The sequence below is a fragment of the Marmota monax genome, unplaced genomic scaffold (assembly GCF_021218885.2).
Source record: "Marmota monax isolate L192 unplaced genomic scaffold, Marmota_monax_Labrador192_F-V1.1 WCK01_AAM20220418_F8-fsc00002, whole genome shotgun sequence".
In the NCBI taxonomy this organism is placed as follows: domain Eukaryota; kingdom Metazoa; phylum Chordata; class Mammalia; order Rodentia; family Sciuridae; genus Marmota; species Marmota monax.
The window spans coordinates 8011303-8034121 of NW_026693571.1; the positions used below are offsets into that span (position 1 = coordinate 8011303).

General features: G+C 37.8%; 1 pseudogene; it reads left to right on the forward strand.

Moving 5' to 3' along the window:
• The first annotated feature begins 1215 nt into the window (after nt 1-1215).
• On the forward strand, nt 1216-14077 carry LOC124102682 (actin-related protein 2/3 complex subunit 2-like; annotated as a pseudogene).
• The last annotated feature ends 8742 nt before the right edge of the window (nt 14078-22819 follow it).

The following is a 22819-nucleotide window of genomic DNA, read 5'->3' on the forward strand; positions in this document are numbered from 1 at the left end:
ATCCAAACCAGAACAGTACCTACGGCTTTGATATTTTACTGATTGCCTAAGATCTAGCCATGGGGGAAACTGAATGAGGAGTACACTAGACCCATTTACACTGTTTTGATAATTTTTGTGAATCTGTAAATTTTTAATTAAAAAAGCTTTGAGATTTTTAAAACCCTACTCAGGGTCTCTAGACCAAAAAGGAAAAATTATCAACCACTTATTTCTGATTCAGGAAACTTATACAAATTTAGAGTTAATTTTAATAAAGCATATTTGCATTTCACAGAATGTTATGGACTCTTCAGGGTCATCTAGAATAGCACACATTTTAATCAGAAATAATCTCTAAAATATCACTTTATGGCTTCTGAAAAAAATTAGAGTCTGACCTTTATGAAAGACAGATTCAGGATAATTCAGAAGTAAATTCAGCTTTTGTTTTTGTTATTATTTTGATCTGGCATGGGTCCCCACCCCCATCCCAAAGTCTCATGGGTTTGTCCCAATGCAGCAATCCATTGAAGGATTCACAGTTTGAATGAACTTTTGGGAGGTGGTGAAATGTGTGGGAGATGGGACCTAGTAAAACGCTGTAGGTCATGGGGACATGCCTTTCAGGACTGTATTTGTCCCTGGCTCCTTTCTTTCTCCCTCTCTCTCACTGGTTTCCATGACCTGAGCAGCTTTGTTCTGCCCCACACTTCTGCCATGATGCTCTGCCTTATCTCAGGCCAAAGCAATGGAATTGGCCAACCATGAAATTGTAAGCCAAAGTAAACCTTTCCTCCTCTAAGTTGCTCTTGTCAGGTGATTGGTCATGCAATGAAAAGCTGACTAAGGCTGTGTGGTAGTTTAAGAAATTACCTCTTCATTCTTCCAGGTCAAAAAGATCAGTGAGGTATCCACTCGTAATTTAAGTTCAGGCCAGTCCACGAAGGGTGGCAAGAGCAATGTAGCTGTCTATAATGTAGCTTCAAGTTGCTTTTTCTGAACTATTATATTTGTAGAATGCTCCATGGTGGTAATTTCTCAATTTAAGAAAATCCACCTTCTGTCATATATATGACCCTTGCTTTTTGACCATCCAATATTTGGGTGAATTATAAAGGTTTTGTTGTAGTTTTAAGATGGGGTCTCACTATGTTGCCCAGGCCAGCCTTGAATGCCTCAGCTCAGGTGATCCTCCTACATCAATCTCCCTCCTAAGTAGGAGGAATGAGAGGCATGTGCCACGTGCCAAGCTTAAGAGGTATTTAATTGCACTAGTTCTCCCCTTGTGGAGGCCTAGTCATTCAGGATGCCAAGCTCAAGTGCCATCAACTCTTAAGTTTTCCCTGATCTCCCTCCCTCCACCCATTAGGATACAGAAGCCCCTTGATCAACAATAGAGTTATTCCCAATAAATCCATCATAAGTTGCAAAAATCATCACCATAAAATTCACTTAATACACCTAATCTACCAATGAGTATCACAGCTTACCTTTAACGTGCTTAGAATACTTACATTAGCCTGCAGTTGGGCCAAATCACATGGCATAACACCTATTTTAAAAGAGTATTAAGTATCTCATGTAATTTATTGAATACCCATATTCAAAAATGCTGGCAGAGGGGGTGTGGGGGTTGAGCAGACCAGTCGGTGAGGTCGGGGGCCAACCACCACCGTGATCCTGCTGGAAGTGAACAATTGCCTCATCAAGGAGATGCTCATGCTCAAGTTCACGAATGCAGCTTCCGGAAACAAACCAGAAGCAGTAGAAGTAACATTTGCAGATACTCCTATCGTATTTCAAATCCTAATGGAGACAAAATGAAAGTGATGATCTGTATTTCTTTGAATTCTACAAGGAACTTCAGGCACATGGTGCTGATGAGTTATTAAAGAGGGTTTATGGGAGTTTCTTGGTAAATCTAGAATCAGGATACAATGTCTCTTTGCTATTGTTATGATCTGAGTTCGTCAATACAAGTTATAGTTTATAGATTAGAAAATATAGATTAATAAAATAGTAAGTATAGCCATAGTGACTCCATCTTTACAGTTCCCATGTGAGAATGTTATATAAGCTGTTTTGAAGAAGCATTTTTTTAAAAAAAAAAAAAAATATTTTTCTGTGCTTCATACAACCTGCAAATGTACTTGAACCCGGGATGTACAACACAACTGTGCTCGAACCCACCGATGTGGTTGTCTAATTCTGCTCTGCTAACTGCTTTTCTCAGCCCTTGTATCCTGCTTGTTTGCAATTCGTAGATTCCATAAGATGAGGTTTTCTTCCTTAAATATTAGAACCAATATTAGAACCTAATATTTTCTTCCTTAAATATTAGGCTACTTGGGCTCTGGCAGAAGCATCCCTGGCCAGGAGGGATAGATAAAATAAGATTCTTTAATTTGTTTCAAATCCAGTTTTTGTGTGCTTTCTGAGCAGTCATGCCATAACACTACATGACCTCGAAAATCTGCCTACGTCCAAGGATTTCATTGTGCATCAGGCTGGCATGTTGAAAAAAAATGTTTTGCCTCTGTCTTGGAGAAATACTTCCAATTCAAGAAGAGCGCAAGGAAGTTATAGGGCAGTTATCCATTATAGGGATGATGTGACCTTGTACATTCAATCTAAAAAGGACAGTCACAGTAGTCTTCCACACAGCGTTTAAGGATGACAACGATGTGGTCATTGGAAAGGTGTTCATGCAGGAATTCAAGGAAGGACCCAGAGCCAGTCACATAGCCCCCACCCCCCTACCCCACACCACCTCACCTCCCCTTCTCTCTTTGTTTAATGTACTTTTAAAATTATTTATTTATTTTTATTCTAATTTGTTATATATGAAGCAGAATGCATTGCAATTCATATTACACATATAAATCACAGTTTTTCATATCTCTGGTTGTATATAAAGTATATTCACACCATTCCTGTCTTCATACATGCACTTAGGGTAATGATGTCCATCTAATTCCACGATCTTTTTTACTCCCATTCCCCCTCCTTTCCCTTCCCTCCCCTTTGCCCTATCTAGAGTTTGTCTAAACCTCCCATGCTCCCCCTCCCTACTCCACTATGAATCAGCCTCCTTATGTCAGAGAAAACATTCGGCATTTGTTTTTTGGGGATTGACTAACTTCACTTAGCATTATCTTCTCCAATGCCATCCATTTACCTGCAAATGCCATTATTTTATTCTCTTTTAACTCGAGGTAATATTCCATTGTGTATGGAATATTACCACATTTTCTTTATCCATTCATCTACTGAGGGACATCTAGGTTGGTTCCACAGTTTAGCTATTGTGAATTGTGCTGCTATAAACATTAATGTGGCTGTGTCCCTGTAGTATGCTGTCTTTAAGTCTTTTGGGTATAAACTGAGGAGTGGGATAGCTGGGTCAAATGGTGGCTCCATTCCCAGTTTTCCAAGAAATCTTCATACTGCTTTCCAGATTGGTTGCACCAATTTGCAGTCCCACCAGCAATGTATGAATGTGTGTTTTCCCCCACATCCCTGCCAACACTTATTGTTGTTTGTATTCTTAACAGCTGCTATTTGTAATTATTATTTTTAATAGCTGCTAATTGCTAGAGATGTTGAACATTTTTTCATATCAACTTAACAAAAGAAGATGATTGTAGATCATCTTCTGGGAAGTGTCTGTTCAGTTCCTTGGCCCATTCATTGATTGGGTTATTTTTGTTGTTGTTGTTGTTGGTGGTGGTGGTGGTGGTGGTGTGTGTGTGTGTGTATGTGTGTGTGTGTGTGTATGAAGAGTTTTGAGTTCTTTATATATCCTAGAGATTAGTGCTCTATTTGATGTGTGTGTGGTAAAAATTTGCTTCCATTCTGAAGGTTCTCTATTCACTTTGCTGATTGTTTCTTTTGCTGAGAAGAAATGTTTTAGTTTGAATCCATCCCAATTCTTGATTCTTTATTTTAATTCTTGCCCTACAGGAATCTTATTAAGGAAGTTGGAGCTTATCCAACATCATGGAGACTTGTGCCTTTTTTTTTTCTTCTATTAGGTGCAGGGTCTCTGGTTGAATTCCTAAGTTCTTGATCCACTTTGATTTGAGTTTTTTTTTTATGTCAGTAACAAATCCTCTAAAGAAGAAATGAGGAAAACAACCCCATTTATAATAGCCTCAAAAAACATAAAATACTTGGGAATCAACTTAACAAAAGAAGTGAAAGTACTGTACAGTGAAAAACTACAGAAACTCTAAAGAAAGAAATTAAAGAAGATCTTAGAAGATGGAAAGATCTCCGTTGTTCTTGGATAGGCAGAATTAATACTGTCAAAATGATCGAAGCATTATACAGATTTAATATAATTTAAATCAAAATTCCAATGACATTCCTCATAGAATTAGAAAAAGCAGTCATGAAATTCATCTGGAAAAATAAGAGACCCAGAATAGCTAAAGTAATCCTTAGCAGGAAGAGTGAGGCATGTGGCACTACTATACCAGAACTTAAACTATACTACAGAGCTATAGTAACAAAATAGCATGGTATTGGCACCAAAACAGACTGGTAGATCAATGGTACAGAATAGAGGACACAGAGACTAACCCACAAAACTACAACTATCTTATATTAGACAAAGGTGCCAAGAACATGCATTGGAGAAAAGATGGCCTCTTCAAAAAATGGTGCTGGGAAAACTGGAAATCCATATGCAACAAAATGAAATTAAACCCCTATCTCTCACCATGCACAATACTTACATCAATTTTTTATCCTCATGATCAAGTGATTGACTGGGAGCTATGGCTGGCTGCTGCTGCCCAGTATCCAGAGTTATCTACTGCATGTTGCTAGCTAGCTAGGGAAAAGATCAAACTTCAAGTTTCTAAGTATTATTACTACTGGATTAATATTGCTTTTTGTACAATTTTTTGTCAAAAATTTGTACTTTGAACTGTCATTTTGGGGGCTGTATGTTAATTGCTTTTCTTCTACATGCCCACAATATGAGACTTACCTTCAGCGCGTAAGTCATTCGGCCATCTTTTACATATTCTAATAACATACCTGTGATTCCACTGAATTTTAAGTTTTTGCTGGCAAAAGCTCAATCTTAAAATATTTACAATAGTTCTTCTAAAATAAGCAGGAAAGAAATGTTGGTTGAATTGAATTTATACAATCATATAATAAACTCTTCCCCATATGAAAATTCAGTCCCCAGGATTTAAAGGGTTCTGAATATTAAAGCTAGGAAGAAAATAATCCTTGGATTTCTAAACTACAAGCAGGCAAACTGAACTTACGTAGGAAATTTAGTTGCAAACTGTAAAGCAAGCATCTCCTTAGGGAAAAGTGTGATTTGGACAAAACCTAATTTGAATGCAGATGTTCTGGACTAAGATTAGTGCATGGTGAGCATTTAGCATAGTGCCTGGCAAAAAGCTAGGACTCAGTAAATGCTACCTACTACACATTTCATTAATTGGGGTTTTTTTTAATTTTTTAATTGATTTTATTATTTTTTTAAAATACACAACAACAGTAGAATGCAGTACAATTCTTATTACACATATGGAGCACAATTTTTCATATCTCTGTATATAAAGTATGTTCACACCAATTTATGCTTTTATACATGTATTTTGGGGGTTTTTTGCATTATAATTCTTAATACACATATATACCACAATTTTTTATATCTCTGTACATATAGTATGTTGACACCCAATTCAAGTCTTCATACATGTACTTTGTATAATGATGTCCATCACGTTCCACCATCCTTGCTAATCCCCTGCCCCCTCCCTTTCCCTCCCACCCCTCTTCCCTATCTAGAATTAATTTAATCCTCCCATGCTCTCTCTCCCCCCAACCCCACTAGGAGTCAGTCACCTTATATCAGAGAAAACATTTGGCACTTGTTTTTGGGGGATTGGCTAACTTCACTTAGCATTATCTTCCCCAACACCATCCATTTACCTGCAAATGCCATGATTTTGTTCTTTTTTAATGCTGTGTAAAATTCTGTTGTGTATATATGCCACATTTTTTTTAATCCATTCATCCACTGAAGGACATCTAAGTTGTCTCCACAGTTTAGCTATTGCAAATTGTGCTGCTATAAACATTGATGTGGCTATGTCCCTGTAGTATGCTGTTTTTAAGTCCTTTGGGTATAGTCTGAAGAGAGGAATAGCTGGGTCAAATGTTGGTTCCATTCCCAGATTTCCAAGAAATCTCCATACTGCTTTCCAAATTGGCTGTACCAATTTGCAGTCCCACCAGCAATGTATGAGTGTACCTTTTTCCCCACATCCTTGCCAACATTTGTTGTTGTCTGTCTTCATAATAGCTGCCATTCTGAGTGGAGTGAGATGGTATCTTAGAGTAGTTTTGATTTGCATTTCTCTGATTGCTAGAGATGATGAGCATTTTTTCATATATTTATTGATTGTATATCCTAAGAAGTGTCTGTTCAGGTCATATGGGATAGCATAAAAAGACGAAATTTAAGAGTTATTGGGATAGAGGAAGGCATAGAGGCCCAAACCAAAGGAATTAGCAATATGTTCAATGAAATAATATCAGAAAACTTTCCAGACATGAAGAATGAAATGGAAATACAAATCCAAGAAGCCAACAGGATGCAGAACGTGGAAAATCACAACAGATCCACACCAAGAACATTATAATGAAAATGCCCAACATACAGAATAAGGAGAGAATTTTAAAAGCCACAAGAGAAAGGAATCAGATTATATAAAGGGGTAAACCAATTAGGATAATGGCAGATTTTTCAACACAGACCCTGAAAGCTAGAAGATCCTGGAATAACATATTTCAAACTCTGAAAGATAATGGGTGCCAATCAAGAATCTTGTATCCAGCAAAATTAAACTTCAGATTTGAAGATGAAATAAAAACCTTTCATCAATTGTTAAGATGTACCATTTTGCACCTTTTATCCTGAAGATTTAGTATGCACTCTGCAAGCCATGGCATTTTACAATCTCTGTCATCCAGATGTAATCTTGATGGGGTTGTTTTAAAACCTTCCCATGACACCATTTAGAAGATAAAGTAAGTACCAACAATTAAGTATTTGAGGTTCAGCAAAAATATGCAAATTATAATTGTGCCTGGTTACATCCTGATCTAGTGCCTGTCACAGAATTGGTGCAAATATGTGCTGAATAATAACTAATATGATAACTTTCGGTTATAATTTAAATTTTAAAATACCTCATAAATTGGAAATGTGTCTAAAAAACAAGAGCTCCTTTCTATTGGTAATGCCTATAAATGTCAGTAGAATGTCACCCTCATTCTGTCTCCTATTCAGACATTGGCATCACCAATTACTGCAGGAAAGTTGCACATTAGAAAGGCAGATGGTATTTTGCAAATATATGCATTGAAGGGACAAAAGCGTAAGTGCCAATGGGGCCTGGGGCCTGTCACCATCCCTTTTCTACACAATTGATCTGGAACTGCTTCCTGTTTTGTTTTGTTTTGTTTTGTTTTAGTTGAAAATGCCTTCCCTGTGTTATTCACTTCCAAAAACCACATGCTAACTTCATTTTTTAAAGTAATATAAATTTCTTGGTTACAATTATAAAGTAAACATGATTCAAGTGATTTTTCAAAAATTCACAATGTTGTACAGCCATTATGGAAAACATTATGGAGAATGATCAAAAAATTAAATGGAAGTATCATATGACCCAGCAATCCCACTACTGGGTTTATATCCAAAGGGAATGAAATCAGTATGCCAAAGACATATCTACAGTCTCAAGTTTATTGCAGCATTCTTCACAATGAACAAGATATGATAACCCTCGTGTCCATTAGAGGAAAAGTAGATAAAGAAAGTGGAAGACACACACATACACACACACACACACACACACACACACACAAGAGGACATAATTCAGCCTTTAAAAGGAAAGAAATGCTGTCATTTGCAAAAACATTGATGAATCTGGAGGACATTATATTAAGTGAAATGAGCCAGGCTCAGAAAGGTAAGTACCACATGGTATCACTTACATGCAAAAACTAAAAATGTCAAACTCATAGAAGCAGATCATGGAAAATGGTCACCAGGGGATGGGACAGCGGTTGGGGAGCTGTTGATTAAAGGATGCAAAATTTCAATTGGATAAGAGCAAGTAAGTTCAAGAGATCTGTTGTATAGCATGATGACTATACTAAAAATGAGAATGTATTGTGTTCCTGAAAATGGCTGAATATATTTGATTAAGTAGGTGAGAATGCATATGCTCAATTTAGCCATACCACAATGTACACATATTTCAAAATGTTATGTCTACATAATTTTTATTTGTCAACCAAAAATTAATTATTTTTTTAAAGAATCACCATAGAATGGAGAAAGAGAGTATCACAGGTCTTCTATTAAACCTGATAAGTTGTATTTTCCAGTTTTCTCCCTTGATCTTGAAACTTTATAGAAATACTATAAAGAAAATTTTGTTTCATTTTCCAGAATGAAAGAGTTGAGGAACAAATATACCAATGTATACAAAGATAGGGAAAAAAACTCTCCCTCTGCAATTCATCTCTTCTCTTCTACCACTGTCCCTAATCACCCTCCCATGACTCAGACATTTTTATCTCTTTCTCATCCTACAAATCTAACCTGTCACTAAGCCCTAGACAATCTGCCTCTATGATAGCACTGTCCTATCCCCATTTCCATATCGACTGTCAAGTCAAGTTCAGGCTCTTTTTATATGGCCCAGGCTATGCTAATCTTCTAGCTCACTTCCTTAATCCCAGTCTTTCCTGTCCTGAGAATATTTCATACTGGTGCAAACGGATTATCAATTTCATATTCAACTGTCACCTTCTTGGCTCCTTCTTGCCACCTGAGTGGCTAAAAGACACCTCACATCCAGTAGGTCCAAAACTGTGTCCCTGGTCTTCCTTTCAAGCCCTCATTTCTCAAAACCTTTTCATCTCAATAAATGTTGGACATCTCAAAATGAACATGTTCAATTTACAACTCCCAATTTATGCTTTAAAACTCACTCTTCTGGTAGTCTTTTCCCATCATCCCAGTTAACTAGGACAAAAAGCTTAAGTCTTTTTTGATGCCTCTCTTATCCCCACATCTAACATTAACTGCATCAGGAAAAAAAAAATCTACTGGCTCTAATATCAAGATAAACATTCCCAACCCAGCTACTTCTCAACACCTCCTTTGTGACTTCCATTGCGAGCTGGACTAAGCCATGGTCACCTTTTGTCTGGGTTGATGTCACAGCCCCCTCATGGGTCTCCCACATTATATCTTTGGCACTATAAAATTTACCATTCTCATTATGTATCTATAGGACCTTTTAAAAACATAAATAAGATTTACACCACTGTTTGAAACATGACAAGGCATTCAATTTCCTATAATGCTGATTCCCTTCCATCCTTTACATTTTTGTTGAAATGTCACCTTCACAATTAATAAAATGGCTTAATAAAATCAAACCTGCTCCACCACCCAGCATTCCTGAGCCCCCTTACCATGTTCTATCTTAATTTTTCAAAATATTTCTTATCATCTCCTTATACACTGAACGATTTTCTAATTTATTAGTTTTATTTTCTTTCTCCCCCTCCTACAATAGAAGCTTCACAAGTACAGAAGTCTTTGTCTATTTTATTCATAGATATCCAATAATACCTATAAATGTGCTGGGCACACTTATAAACACTAAATATTTTTTAGTGACCTGAATTAATTAAATGCCAACCAATTTGACATGGACTTTTTTAGGCGTGGGAGAAAACACCCTAACAAGCTCTAACTTCCTTTCCCATCCTCATCACTGACTTCAGTCATGAGTAGAATGCTCGTGTTTAGTTTTTGTGCAAATAAAGTACTAGGAAAAAGGAATGCTTCCATAAAAAGAATCTTTAACTCTAGTTCACTTTTCCAAATTATGGTGCTAAAAAGGAGACTGTCATTTGCAGTCCTTTCCAAGGTGCCTGCTTCACAGTTTCTAAGTCAAGATGGAATAGCACCATCTGCTGCCTGCTGATGTCCGTGAAAGGCCTTACATGGGACTTCTGTAAGCAGTTGGTTCTCTAATGCATTTTAATAGTTAGCTTTTTGAACTTTGCTATGTCTCTCATGTTATCATACAAAACCTTCATCTGACAGTATGAATTTTCTCCTCCCCTTCTCCCCAAAGAGGCCAAGCACAAATAGCTTCTTTTTTTTTTTTTCTGGAAATGTCCTTTTGAATACAGAAAAGACCTTGTCTGTAGAGTATATTATCCTTCAAATGAACTAAGATACTTTACCTGCATTTATTCTAGTTTTTTAAAGTTTATTTTGCAATTAGCATCAAAAAGAGTCTGTTTACCTGTTATTATATAACTTACATAAATATAGTTTAAGCATGGAAATGATTCACCCATGGAAATGTAGAAAATTTTATTTAATTTTTTGGGGGGCAGGCAGGTACTGGGGATTGAACTCAGGGGCTCTCGACAACCAAGGCACATCCCCAGCCCTATTTTTTGTATTTTATTTAGAGACAGAGTCTCACTGAGTTGTTTAGCACCTTGCTTTTTATTGAGGCTGGCTCTGAACTCATGATCCTCCTGTCTCAGCCTCTGAAGCTGATGGGATTAAAGGTATAGGGTCTTGATTTAACATTTGAGCAGTCATCTTAAATGTTAACAGCCATCTTATAAATTTTGCTTTCCAACACTTCCACTTACTGGAACTCTCCCCACCCTCATTAGTGACCTACCCCATGGTACCATAACCCTAAGCTAATCCCAGAAGGACACCACCCCTTTGCTCTGGAAAGCCCCATGGTACCATCAACCTAAGCCAATCCCATGCTATTCCCACCCACCTAGCTCTGACACAGCACCCAAGCCTATCCCACAGCACCACAGCTACAACTCCAAACCTCTACCCCACAAAAGCTCAACACCTGAACATCTCGGGGCCTCTCTCCTCTCTATAGAGAGGTGGGCTTTATTTGTCAGCTTAGAAAAATAGATTTTCGTGTGAATCTCTGCCCGGTCTCTGTCTTTCATTTCTCGCTTGCCTGTCTCTTGCTTTCTCACTTTCCTTTCAAAAAGAGTCCTTTCAACAGGAATGTACCATTTCTAGTTTTCTGGCATATTAGCCATTGAAAATTATAATTAACAGTCATAAATAAAGACAGTAAGATATTTCCTTCCAATAAAAATACACTTCTTAGGACCTGATTTTCAGAAATGCTAATGTTCCTCTTTTTCTCCATAAAGGATTACTGCATTCATTGTTTATCATAGGGTCTATTAAACAGAACCAAGTTTGTTCCATCTTAGAGCCACTGGTGTTGTACGGACAGATGAGACAAAGCACCAAAGATAGCAGGAAACAGTTTTATTTGGCTGTAGCCAGTTTTAGAGGACACAGCTTTTGCTGTAATCAATCAATCTCCTGAATCCCACCCGAATTCAGGGAGTTTCAGAACTTTATACCCAGCATGTAAGGGGAGGGGCTCAGAAGTTCACAGTCTGCAGAAGTTCACATAAAACAGATTTTTCTTTCACTGTTTTGGGCAAGTTAACTCTTCAAGGACAACACCTGAGGAGCTTATTCTCCCCTTTCTTTCCTCCCCCTGCCAGTTGTTACCATGGAGCCCAAATGGTAACTTCTCTTATTTTAGAAATGTAGACATCTCTGTGAAGCCCAGCTCAAGGCCAGAGGACTTGTTTACACATTTCTACAAACTACTATACTGGATACGTTTGTGAAAAAACAGTAAGGGGGTGTCCAGCACCTAGAGTGCTGGTAACTTCCTGGACAGTGGCCACGTAAAACAGGGCAACACAGAAGCAGGAAGTTTCTTTACGTTGAACTCTTTTGCAGAGACTCTTTTGCTGACTGTCCTAAAATCAGCCATGATGAAGATTTCTGGAGAAGCCCAGCTAAGACTTTTCTGTGGAGAAAGGGGGTGCCACTACATTGGTTCATCCTACAAATATTTATTGAATGCCTACTGTGTGCACTATTATAGGTGATAGTGATTCAATAGAATCCCAAACTGACAGCTTCCCTGTCTTCAAGGTTTTATTCCAGTTGTTGGATATTGTTTATGTAGTGTTAGAAGATAGACAGTCTCTGTCCTCCTGGCAACTGGTATAGGGAGAAACAATCAATAAGCAATATGAATACAATATGTAATGTATTGAATGGTGTCAGATTGGATTGTTCACCCGCCCCAATTCTTTGTTGAAGTCCTAGCCCCCAGTACCTAAGAAAGTGACCAATTAGGGTCATTATATATACAATTAATTAGGGCAAAGCAAGGTCATAGTGGAGTACAGTAGGCTTCTAATCCAATATGTTTGGTGTCCTTATTGAAAAGGAGACACACGCATACACGCACATCATCTAAACATGAAGACAGAGTTCTGTGTGTTAGACATACAAGCCAAGGGATTCCAAAGATTACCAACCAACTGCCAGAACTGGGAGAGAGGTATGGAAGAGATCATCTCTTAATAAACCTCAGACCAACCTTCTGCCACCTTGATGTCAGACTTCCAGCATCTGCAACGGAGATAATACATTTCTGTTGTTCTAATTCACCTACTTTGAGGTACTTAGATTTGGCACATGTAGGAAACTAATAAAATGGTGGCAAATTCTACAGAAAAATAAATTAAAGCAGGGAAAGAGGAGAAGATACATGGATGCTGCCATTTAAAGTCAGAGTTACTATCCGAGTGACTGCCTAATGGGGATGGTGAGTTTCCTTTTGGGGTGATAAAACATGTTTAGAATCAGCTAAAGGTCATAGTTGCATAATGCTGCGAGTACCCTACATGAACACTAAAAGAGAGATAATGTATGTTACGTGAATTTCATTTCAATTTTAGAAAACAGAGTGGCCAACGAAGTCCTCTCTGGCAAGGTGAAATTTTAGTGAAGACTTGAAGACATAAACTCCACAAAGACAAGGAATAAGGATTGGTTCATTTTCTCCCTATAGTAGGTATTCAGTATATATGTATCATACTGTTAAATCAGCAAAGATGAGAAGGGACTACACCTTTTAGTCTGAAGAGTAAGAGCTGGAGAGTGACTTACATTTGAAAAAAAAAACTTTTCATTGTGTACATGTTTTGTGCCAAATAAAGAAAAATGAACCAATAAGTCTCTATCCATATATCACCTGGCTTCAATAATTATCAAAATTTTGCCCATCTTATTTCATCTCCCTTTACCCCATTATTGACTCCAGTGTATAGATTTCAAATATCATATCATTTTACTTGTAAATACTTCATTATGCTTCTTAAAAGTAAGCCCTTGGATTCACATATTTGTAGCATCACTCTAGCAATGTGCTGGGAATTGACAGAGGAGAGGAAAAGTTAAAGACAGGACTTAGATAAATTTTGCAATTATCCAGGTTAGAGTAGATGAGAGAAGAGAATGAGTAATTTGCCAATGGCTTGGATGTGACATGAAAAAGAAAGATGGTCACAAAGATGATGCCAAGGTTTGGGGGATGAGCAACTGGAAGAACAGAATTGCCCTTAAGTGAAATGAGACCAACAGGTTGAGGTGGTGAGAAGGTGTGGACAGGAGTCAATTTGGAGCAAGTTAATGTTGAAAAAAACACTACATGGAAGGAACTGAGTGGTTTAACCCTGAAGCACCAAACCAATACAACTTTTAGTAAGTACACGATGGTGTCTTGAGAGTAGAAGCAAAAACTGGTCCTATATCTTATGTGACAGAGAGTATTGCCCCCAATAACTCTTCTCCACTTCTGCCATGGTTATGTTATTTTTTGATGCTACATGACTCCCCAGTATAAGGGTTACATTCTCCAGCTGCCCACACAGCCAAGCGTGGCTATTCGAATAACTCTGGCCCGTGGGAAATGAAGATGAGGGACCCTTTTCATGAAATAACTGATGTGCCCTGTGCCCATTACTCTTTGCCACTTTGTCTCTAATACTCAGTGTGTAGATATCACATCTGACTGTAGCTATGGTGTTCTAGCTGCCATCTTGAATGAAGAGGATGGGGACTATTTCCTCAGGAATTCCCCAAAAAGTGTTTAGACATTTGAGGCATCAGTAGAAGAGATTCACCATACCATCCTCAATGTCAATGCCCTGGACATTTTTTGTGAGACAGTAACAAATTTTTGTCTCATTTACAGTTTTTCTATTTCAGTTATAGCCACAACTGATTCTAACTAATACAACTGGGAATTATACCTGGAAATTATGTATTCCAATTCTTTATAGATAAGGAAACTGAGAATCCAAGATAGCCAATTATATGAAATATCTAGTGTGCATAGCTGTAACTCTATACATATTTGTTGTTCTCCTAAGTTTTAGCTTTCTATGCTAGCCTACACATAAAATTTCTCCTCAATATATATTTTACAGGAAAAAAGCATTAGTAACATATGGTTGCTTCTAATAGGTCAGAAATCAGCTCTTCCCAAATCCTCCCCTTTGTTTACCACCTTCTAGCCTAGGAAGGAAGAAGATCCCACATATATAGTGCCAGAAGATCAATAACCAATGTAAAGATTAATAACAACTAGGGTGAAGACTAATAATAATTTGACAGAGCAAATTAATAATAATAATAATAGCTACCATTTACTAAACATGTCTTGGTCCCAAATTCTAAGAGTTTTACTAGGATAATCTCATTGAATCCTTACGACAATTGTATAAAGCATTATTAACACCTTCATTTTTCATATGAGGAAACTCGAGTTTCAAGCAATTGGTTGACTTTCCCAAATGTGCACAATTGGTGAATTGCTGATCGACAAAAGTATTTCCACTCCATGGACCCACAGTGTTTTAGTCAGCTTTTTCGCTGCTGTGACCAGAACAACTGTAAGGAGTAAAAGTTTATTTGGGGGCTCACGGTTTCAGAGATCTTAATCCATAGAAGGCCAGTTCCATTCCTTGGGGATCAAAGATCAAGGTAAGGCTGAACATCATGGCAGGAGAGTGTGGCAAAGGAAAGCAGCTCACATCAGAAAGCAGAGAGAGAGACTGCGCTGGCCAGATACAAATATATTCCCATAGCTACGCCTCTACTTAGTCACTTCCTCCAGCCACACCTCACCTGCCTCTAGCTACCACTCAGTTAATCCCATCAGGGAATAATTAACTGATTGGGTTAAAACTCTCATGTTAGAGTCTGTAAACAAGTCTGGATGGCACCTGGCAAAATGCCAGAGGGAGTGGTTTGTGAAGTAACACCAGCGAGCCATTAAGTGTGGAGATTTCTTATTGGTTGACTGATGTATCTAGTTTATGCTAATTAGATAAGCTGTGTGGAATGTATAAATACTGCTCCTGTCCTGCAATAAACGGCTCCCACTCCTGCTGTATCAATCTACACAAGTTGTTCGTCACCCCTCGGTTATTTTGCTGCAGCCGGACTGCGGCACTCTCACAATCCAATCATTTCTCCTCTGAACCTTCTTGCATTGTCTCACAGGTGAGTTTTGGGGGGACACCACCTCTAAACCATAACACACAGCGAGGACATAAGCTAACTTACCATGCTCTGGATGCCCTCTACCCATTGCTAAAGGCATTCCATGTGCAAGCCTTGACCATGTGCAAGCATCTCACAAACACTCAACCCAAGACAGCACACATTACCGTTCTCCTGCCAAAGTTCTAATTAGACTAATTTCAGTGTAAATGTTGGGCCCATCTTATCCCTTCATTTTGGCTAACTGCACAAAGTTACAAAGAGGGAAAAGAAACTATTGAAATAATTCAGTTCAGTGTTGACAGCCTATTTCAAACTGTTAATTGTTCAAATGTTCACCACATAAACCAGTTTAATAATGTTCACCCACATAAAGCCTGTTAATACTGACCAAAATCGTGCCTCCACTGCCAGAAATTTGAATAGAAAATACATAGAAGAGGGCTTCCCCCCCCCCTTTCTCTTTTAAAAGCTATACCTTCAGTGGAAGAAAATAATACCACTCCCTACTGTGTAAGATAGACTCGCATTAAATATAGTTTTAAATTTTAAGTAATTTTCATTTCACTGCATGTTTTTCTTTTGTTTTTTCTGTTTTCCTTGTGGTTTTTTTGTTGTTGTTTTAATTTTGTTTTGTTTTAAAACAAGCTCTTTATTAGAAAGAAGAGATAAATAATTACACAGATTTCATCACAAGTAAACCTTCACATACTTAATTTAGAAAATGATTCAAAAAAAGAGAAGAATGTAAATTTATTATCCAGTAATTAGGTTAAACATGAAAATATAGTTAAAACTAATTGACAAAGGAAATACCCATTATTTTACAAATGCTCAACATGTGCCCCTCATTATGGCACACATTAAGCCTCTAGTTAATTAATCTCAGACCCTTTATAGCATATTACAGATAAATGTTTGGAATGCAGCTCCAACCAATCTTTTAATTCCTCAAGATAGTAAGGAAGAGGATTGTCTGATTGGACCAATGAATTGTATTTGGCTATTTCTATGGTTGGTTGCTTTAGATGTACTCATCAATAGTCATAAGAGTCTATACATATCCCTTATTTACAAATACCAAATCACTTGAATCATAGTCTTTCCATGTGAACTGTCCTTTCATAACACCCAGTGTTTGGAACCATCAAAGCAGCCTTTCAAACATCATCATCTATCTCAAAATAATATAAAAATTATTGACAAATGAAGAAATAGCAGTATAAGCATACTTAAGAGCATGGAATTGACTCTCTAGGACCCCGCTAGAGCTAAAAGACATTGCCTCCAGGGAGCAGAATCGGGTGTGAAGAGTGGAGCCCGGATTGAGCGATTTCATAAAAACTGCTCAGAAAGCACTCAGTAAAAAGTCAGACACTGTTACAGTCACTACTGTTAGTATTACTATCGTTATAGGCTTGTCTGTATTATTTGATATTTTACTTCCTATAGAGTTAATTTGGCTTAATTTCCTTTATTTTAAATGAAATGACACAGAAACAAAGATGGTGACTTACTGAGGGATAGTAAGACTTAGAAGTTTATGAAACTATTCAGATTGTTTTTCCAGGGGTCCCATTTCATAAATGAGAAAATTAAGGTGTGGACCACCTCAAGCTCTCGTTCCCCACTTCAAACCCTCCGCCAACAGCTCCATCTCATCTGTAGAGGACATGCAAATGTGCCTGTTGGTACCCTGACTCCAGAGAGCTAACAGATGGATGACTCCAAAAAAGAATAATTCTTTCTAGATGCTCACCTGTGAGTGGCATCATGCAGGATTTGCCTTTCTAGGCCTGGATTATTTCAACTTCACTTAATGTCTTCCAACTCCCTGCATGTTGAACAGGATTGCATCCTTTTTATGGTGGATTCCATGGTGTATAGAGACCTCACTTTATCCATTTATCAGTAGATGGCCACATAGATTGTTTCTCTTTCTTGGTTCCTGTAAGTAGTGCTGCAATAACCACAGGAGTGCACATGTCTCTTCAACATACTGGTTTCATTTTCTTTGAATATATACCACATTCAGCAGTGGGACTGCCAGATCATAGCTCTGTTTTCTATTTTTTTAAGCACTTCCAAACTATTTTCCATAAAGTCTACTCATTTACATTTCCACTAACAGTGTACAAGTGTTCCCTTTCCTCCACATCCTCGCCAGTGCTAGTAATTTTAGTCTTCTTGGAAATACCTATTCCAGGAGGAATGAGGTGATATCTCATTGTGATTTTGATTTTCATTTCCCTGATGAGTAGTGATGTCAAGCATTTTTTTTTCACATACCCATTTGCCATTTATATATCTTCTTTTGAAAATGTCTATTCAGGTCTTTTGCATGTTTTTTTAAATTGGATTACTTATTTCTTTGCTATGGAGTTGTTTGAGTTCCTTTGTACTCCGGATATCAACCCCTTGTCACATGTATGATTTGCAAATATTTTCTCCCTTGATGTAACTTACCTCCTCACTCTGTTGATTGTTTCCTTTGCTATTTCAAAGCTTATGAGTTTGATGTAATCCCATTTGGCTACTTTTGCTTTTGCTTCCTATGAATTGGGGGTCTTATTAAAAATACTTGTCTATTCCAATATCCTGAAGTGTTTCCCATATATATTACCCTAGTAGTTTTATAATATGTCTTTAATCTACTTTGATTTAGTTTGTAACTAGAGACAGAAGTCTAGCTGCAGTCTTTTGCAAGTGGATATCCAATTTTTTCCCAGTACTGTTTGTTGAAGAGACTGTCCTTTCACCAATGTGTGTTCTTAGCAACTAACTTTATTGAAGAGCCATTAGCTCTAGGTGCATGGATTTATTTCTGGACTTTCTATTATGTTCCATTCATCTTTATGCCTATTTTTGTGCCAACACCATACTGTTTTGATTACTACAGCCTTGGTGTACATTTTGAAGTCAGGCATTATACTGCCTCTATTCTTTTTGCTCAAGAATATTTAGGCTATTGGGGGCTTCTTGAGGTTTCATAAAAATTTCAGGATTTTTTTTATTTTTATGAAGAATGTCAATGGTATTTTGATAAAGATTGCACTGAATCTATAGATGATTTGGAGTAGTAAGGACATTTTACCAGTACTGATTCTTCCAATCCATGAACACCAGATGTCTTTACATTTTTTGTGAACTCTTTAATTTATTTGACCAGTGTTTTACATTTTGCATTGTAGAGATTTGATTTTTTTTTTTTGGTTAGATTTATATTTTTGTAGCCACTAAATGAGATTGCTTTCTTGATTTCTTTTTCAGACAACTGGCTCTTGGCATATAAAAATGTTATTGATTTGTACAGGTTAATTTTGTATCTTGCAAATTTGATGAATTGATTTAGTAGTTCTAATAGTTGGGGAGGGTTGATGGAGTTTTTAGGGTTTTCTACATATAAGATCATATCTTCTGCAAAAAGTGACAGTTTGACACACTCCTTGTCAATCCAGAAGCCCTTTAGTTCTGTCTCTTATCTGATGGTTCTAGCTCAAACTTCCAATACTATGTTGATTGAAAGTAGTAGAAATGAGCATCTTTATCTTGTCCAGATTCTAGACAGAGCTAGCTTTTCCAAATTTACTATGATATTAGTTGTGGGCTTATTACATATTATCTTTTTTTACATTTTTAATTTTGTTTAATGTAACTTTCAACCTCAATATTTGGTTTGGTTTTGTTGTTTTTTTTTTCAATCTATTACATTTCTCTGTAAAGTATTCAATTGTTTCTCTGTGTTTTCTTAAAACAGCTATTTAAAATTACCTGTTGAAGAACATATGCTTATTGATTGCTTTTTGGTCATGTTGTGATTTTTGTCTGTTAGGTAAGATCACAGTTCCCTAAAATTCTTGGCCCCTAGGTTTACAATGAGTGATATATCTGTGATGAAAGATTATGTATTTATTTTAGTCTTCATAATCTGCCTTTGTGACTCCAGAAATTCTGAGGCTGATTATTTTCTCAGTCTGTGGTCACTGTCACTATTTCAACAGTAGATGGAGCACTAAATTCACATTTGCTGCAAGTCCACAGTTGGTGTGTTGTCACTGTCTCAGCACCGAGAGACACCCCAAGTAAAGTTTGTCACAAATTCATACCTGGTGATTTGTTCAGGATGGACCGGAGGAGTACCTAAATAGGATAGTCCACTTCTACCAGCCTCCATTTGGGGTTGGAGTGAACCCAGACGCCTCATCTTCTGTTGTGGAACCGCAGTCAAGTGCCTGGAGATTCTGCCCAACACTGGACCTAACCATGGAGGGTCCTGCCCCAGCATGCTAACCAATGACTTGTGCTTATCTCCTTCTTTCTGAAGAAGACAGTGACTCCATGTTATGCTGTTAGAGCTTGGAGGAGGGATGTGACCCATATCTTAATTCTGGGTTGCACCTGGAGCCCAAAGTGCTCTGAGACCAGAACAATACAAGGGCAAGACCGTGGTCCAAACTGATTGTGGCCTCCCTGCTGCTATGATGAATTCATGGCCTGAGACTGCTGCAACCAGTCAGAGGTAATATTGGCCAGAGCACAAGTTCATCCCACCTGAGGCCATGGGTTTCCACCTAGCATCAGAAGAGGCCCAAAGGCTCCATCCATTGGCACAGGCCTGGGGGCAGGGATCACTGGGATTTGCTGGGGTTGTGTTTTACTGGTTTTGCACCAAGTTCCAAGGTAAAGTTCTGTGTTTGCTTCTCTATCCTATTTCTTAGCAGATGGAGTCTGTCTCCACACTGGGATGAGGTTGGAGATGCAGTCATAGAAGCAGTTCCAGTATCTCAGTCCTTGGATACTGGCCTAGGGGAAGGGAACACTGGACTCTTCCTTGTACCAGGTTTTACCATTGAAGACCAGCAACCAAGTTCCAAGCCTAGGACTTGCACTTAACTCCTCCTTCCCTCCCAGCAAGATCTACACTGTGCTGCTTGGAGTTAAGGAGAAGATGACATAGTGACATAGGCAGCTCTTTCCTTCCTGTCTTCTTCAGTGCAACTTTTTATATTATTAGACTAATGCCTGGTACTTTGTCCTACTGAACTATGGAATATGTAAAAGTTAACAAACCCCAAACTGAATTTATCATCTCTACCCATTCCTGTCACTGCCGTCCCGCCTCTTCATCCTGGTGACAATAAGCTCTTATCCTTGTCTTATCTGGGTAAATGGCAACTCCTTCTGCCCCCAAAGATGGGATCATTTTAAACAAGTCTCCATTCTTTATTAATTGGTATCATAACTATCCTATGATCAATTCCCTATGGAAAAAAAATAAGCAGAGTGTAACAGTCTCTTCATTTACATCCTGATTTTTTCTACTGTTCTCTCCTTTTGTAGACCTACTATATCTCACCTCAGGGGTGTTTCTCATCTGGACTACCCACCAAACCCACCAGAGGAAGTTAATCCCCACCCCACCCCCATTCGTTCTGTGTTATATTGTGAGAATACATCTATTACATCAGAATATTTTGAAAGAGAGAAATGGTAAAAATCCATTAGGAACAACTTATTCTTTATTCATAACCTTGAGTTTAAATCATATTCTTCACCCACAAATAATTCCACAGAGGAGACTGGTGGCTCCATAATGTCTACTCTGTTATCCATTTGGTGGCCTAAAACAACAGGAATTTATTCTCACAAAGATCTGAAGGACAGGAATCTCAGGTGAAGGGGTGGACAGGGGCATGCTCCCCACACAGGCTCTAAGGGGAGAATCCTTCCTGATCTTCCTCCAGGTCCTGGTGGCTCTTGACTGACACTTCTTGGTTTGTGGCAGCACAACTGCACCTTCTGCCTCTATCTTTACACAGCCTTCTTTCCACTGGTCTCTGTGTCTTTATTAAGAATACCAGCTGCTGGACATACAGCCTGCCCAAAATCTAAGGTGATTTCATGTTGAGATGAAATCATATCAAACATGTCTGCAAAGCTATGTAGAAAGTAGTTAGAAATTGACAAAGAGAAGACGACATGTCATGGGGGTTCAAAGAAAGGAGGAGTAGTTTTCATCAGCATTTACAAAGGCCCTGTTTCCAAATAAGATTATATTCTGAGGTGGATATAAACCTGGGGGTACACTACTCAACCCATTATAGATGGAAAGAAGTTGAAAGAAGTTCAGAGAATGAAGTTTAGAACATCACAGAGGAGCCTACAGGGAGGGAGAATGAGCACATGGGGTAGAATGGTAGGGCAGGTCTCAGACAATGTGTGTTTAGGGAGCATGAGGGAGGAAGGGATAAGAAGGATGAGGGATTGTGAAGATAAAACCTTAACTTCATGAAACTTGCATTTTGCATAGCTAGGAGTTTTCTATCATTTTACATTCAAGTTCAAATGCTATCCTCTCTCCTATAATAGCTAACAAAGTTATTGCTTAGATTATCCTAATATTTTGTTTAATTATAAAAATATTTTTCTTTTTTAAAATTTATTTTGTTTTTAATTGACACAATAACTGTACATATTTATGGGGCACAATGTGATATTTTGATACATTATGTAATAATAAAATCAAGGTGTTTAGGGTATAGATCACTTCTTGTATTTACCATTGCTTTGTGGTGAGAATATTCAAAATCCTCTCTTCTATTTTGAAATATTCAATTCTTTATTATAAACTCTAGCCACCCTAATGTGTAATAGAACACCAGAATTATTTTTCTTAACTATAACTTTATATTCACGGAATAACACCTCCCCCTCCCCTTCCCCATCCATTCCAGCCTCTGGTAACCATTCCTGTATTCTCTACTTCTGTAAGATCAGCTTCTTTACATTGTACATACGAGTGAGGTCAAGTAGTATTTGTTTTTCTGTGGCTGGCTTAATTCATTTAACATACTGTTCTCAAGGTTCCTCCCCATTGTTGTAAATGACAGGATTTCATTCTTTTAGATGGTTCGATACTCTTCCATTGTGTGTATAGACCACCTTTTCCTTATCCACTAATCTGTCATTCTTCAGAGACAGACACTATTGTGACTGTACATGAGCATATACCCTATTTTAAAATGCAATAGCTGAGTGATACAGCAGGAGTGGAAGCCCGTTTATTGCAGGACAGGAGCAGTATTTATACATTCCACACAGCTTATCTAATTAGCATAAACTAGATACATCAGTCAACCAATCAGGAATCTCCACACTTAATGGCTCGCTTTTGTTACTTCTCAAACCACTCCCTCTGGCATTTTGCCAGGCACCATTCAGACTTGTTTACAAACTCTAACATTCCCCTGGCAAAATGCCAGGTGTTATTTTGACTTGTTTACAGACTCTAACATTTCCCCCTTTTGTTTAATTTAAATAACGACCAT